The sequence below is a fragment of the Myotis brandtii genome, unplaced genomic scaffold, assembly GCF_000412655.1.
Source record: "Myotis brandtii unplaced genomic scaffold, ASM41265v1 scaffold594, whole genome shotgun sequence".
NCBI lineage: Eukaryota > Metazoa > Chordata > Mammalia > Chiroptera > Vespertilionidae > Myotis > Myotis brandtii.
The window spans coordinates 3,763-7,443 of NW_005370240.1; positions in this window are offsets into that span (position 1 = coordinate 3,763).

A 3,681-nucleotide genomic window follows, 5' to 3' on the forward strand; every position below is an offset into this window, starting at 1 on the left:
GTGCTATTTACTACATTTAGATTAATATGAGTATGAGACTCTCATCTATCCACAATTTCATGTGCTACTGCTGGCCAATTATCCAGGCACTGGGTCAGGGGTGAAATGATGACATGATATCAAAGGTGCTCTAATTACCAGTCTAACAAAGAACGTAATAGTAGCACCTTCATAAGAAATTTTTTCTAAAGCCTTTCATATTGAATTCTTGTGTTTCTAGAGTTAACATTAAGAAATTAGCCCTAACTGGTTTGACTCAGTTAGAGCATCAGCCTGTACACTGCAGCATTTGGGGTTCAATTCTAGTCAAGGCCACATGCCTGAGTTGTGGTCTTGTTCCCCAGAAGGGAGCATGCAGGAGTCAGCCAATCAATGATTCTCTCTCATCATTGATGTTTCTATCTCTCTCTCTCCCTCTTCCTTCCTCTCTGAAATCAATAAAAATATCTTTTTAAAAAACATGTTCACTGATTGGAGATGTCAACAAATACGAAGTCAAATGTTTGCAGATTTTGATATGAGTTTGGTTTTGAATGACAAAGGGTTGAGAGGGACCAAAGACAATTCATACAATTCTAGTTTAAATAGCTCAGTGAATGAAATACTACAAATGAAAGGAAAGATATATTTAAGGGAGTACATGGAAGTTCAAGTTACAAGACTCAGGGTACCAGATTCAGGAACTGTCCCCAGTAGGAGCACCATCTGAACTATTGAGACTTCATCCATCTGATTCAAATTCCTCTATTCCACTAGTGACTAAAGGTTAGGGTCTAGTCACTTTTCTTGATTCAGAATGATTTGTTTAACTAAATTATATTCTAAATGATGCTGAAGTGCTTATGGACAGACTTACTCAATTTTTAGTACACTGCGCTTTGCCTAAAGCAACTCCGAGTCTTTGGAAGAACACCTCAAAATCACTACCAGATCCCAACTTGCTGATCCTAGTAGGGATAGAATTCAGGAGGGGAAACCAGAACTACCCACAGCATCCTTTCCCAGTTTGTGCTGCAGAAGCAGGACTGAGAACAATAGGGCTCTAGATAGGGGTTTCCACTTGAACCTTTCCTGGTTCTGACTCCAGGGCCCATAAATGCCCTCATAACCAGGAACCTGGCCTGGGTAGTGCTTGGGATCTCTCTGAGTTGCTGCCTCCATGGCGCGGCTGCTCAGGGCAGGAGGCCTCGCAGGGGCAGGGGATGGGCGCCAGGCGGAGGGCAGCAGGTCCCACCAAGATTGAAAAACTGGGGCCCTCAGCGGTGTGCCCGCCCCTTTCCCGAAAACAAAGTTTTTCATATCAGTTTATTTAGTCCATCATAGCACCTTCAAATTTTGAATTGGTCAATGTTCAAGCTACAGTGATAATCAGCAAAAAGTCATCACTTGTTTTTTATTTTGTTGGTTTTTAAATAATGCCCTAACTGGTGAGGCGCAATTGGTTGGAGTGTTGTTTTATAAATACACAAGGTGATGGGTTTGATTCCCAGTCCCAGTGGATGCCCAGTTGGTGGGTTCCATACCCAGTTAGGGTGCATACTGGAGGCAGCCAATCCATGTTTATCTCAAATCTCTCTCTCTCTCTCCTCTTAAATCAATCTGCAATCAAAAAAACACACACATGAGAAAACAACAACAACATGGAGGATTATCTATACACTAAAAAATCCGGAGATGCAGTTAATGGAAGCATGACTGGATCATTTTTCTTTCTGATAATCTTCCATTGTATCCATCTCCACTTCCTGGGAAGCCCTAGAGTTGTTCAGATCTATTTCAAAGTTTCAAATGGTGCCTGGAAACTTTAGGTTTTAAGGAAAGAGCAAATAGGACCTTAACAAGGTTTTTCTAATGAATTGCACATGCACTTTGTAGGTTAATATATATGAAGATTTATATGTATACAATGTGTTGAACATTATAGGTAGTTTTAGATTTCCAGAACTTCAGAAAAAATAAAGAAATCTCTTTTAAGACCAAAATTAAATTCCAGTAGCAAATGGTAATAAAATAAAAATAATCAAGTAATCTACACTGAGTGGCCAGATAATTATGATGGGCCAGATGATTATGACCACCCCATCAGTACTTTGTTGGGCCACCTTTTGCCTTCAATACTGCAGCGATTCTTCTTGGCATTGACTCCACGAGATGCTGAAAGGTGATATGAGGAATCTGACACCATGCCTGATGAATAGCACTGTCCAGTTCTGGGAGATTTGATGGTTGTGGAACCAGCTGCCTGATGGCTAAATTGGATTGAGATCTGGTGATTGTGGGGGACAACTAACCAAGGTAAAGTCTCCCTCATGTTCTTGAAACCACTCCTGCACAATATGAGCACCGTGGCATGGCGAATTGTCTTCTTGGAAGAAGCCATCTCCATCGGGATATGACATCAACATGATAGGATGAACTTGATCAACAATGATACTTAGGTATGTGTGTGCTATTCAGATGTTTATAATGATCTGGCCCTCTAGCAACTTCAGCGGGAAATTATAGCTAATTTCCCTACAAACATCTGATGGTCATAATAATCTGGCCACTCAGTGTATTATAGCAAATATCAATATATTACAAGTGCTCTAATCTCAGATACTTTAAATATTGATATCATTGCTATGAACTAAGAAATCTACTTGTTTGCTTGAAGTATATCCAAGCAGGCCAACAGGTAAATTAAAAGTATTTGTATAAGAGAACATAGACATGAAGGTATTTACTTTACATTCCATACTCATCAGAGTTTAAGATGAGTTCTCACCTCTGGAAGTTCTGTCAATATCAGGGTCAGTAGGAACTCTCTGCCCTCAACTGGCAGCTCCCACTTCTGTCAGTCTCTCCTGGAGAAGGGAAATGGCTTCTTTTATACTCCCCTAAGGCCACACCCACTTGCCAAATTGAGTGGATTACATGAATAATAGGGTGGCTGGTTAGGCTTAGAACTTAAAGAAAACAACCCAGGGGGCTAACAGCCTAAAAGAATGTAGATGTGTTTTGTGGTGAGATTCATGAAACTTTCAAATATGGATTACAGTGTTATTAACTGGAGTCACCATCTTATGGATGCTGTAGAAAATCATTTTTAACAGAGGTGCCATGTTATTTGTATTTTGTTGCCACCTATCACAAGTTAGGAAATCAGCAATTCCCTGGCCATATAAGTTGTTTCCCTAAATGATCAAATCTTTGAGAATTTAGCTCGATATTATGAAAGTAATCTAACCTTGCAAGAAACATGAAAAGTAAAAATCTAAATAAAGCTCACATTGTGCTCGCTTTGGCAGCACATATACTAAAATTGGAACAATACAGACAAGATGAGCATGGCCCCTGGGAAAGGATGACATGGGAATTCCTGAAGCATTCCATGTTTTTAAATAAATAAATAAATAAATAAATAATAAGTCTTGCCTTATAAAAACTATTGAAAAACAAATAATAAAAGCCATCAAAGCCCACAAATACTAGAAAGAGTTGAAGCAGCTGCCCTCTTAAGTAGTTTATAGAAATGTAAATTAACCCAAGGTTCATTGATCAGCAATGGCACTTCAGGCACTGTTTGCTGAGGAGACCAAGGAAAAGAAAGGGAATAGTGCATATCCTATTAAGATACATGGCCCTAATCAGTTTGGCTCAGTGGACAGAGTGTTGGCCTGGGGACTAAAGGATCCCAGG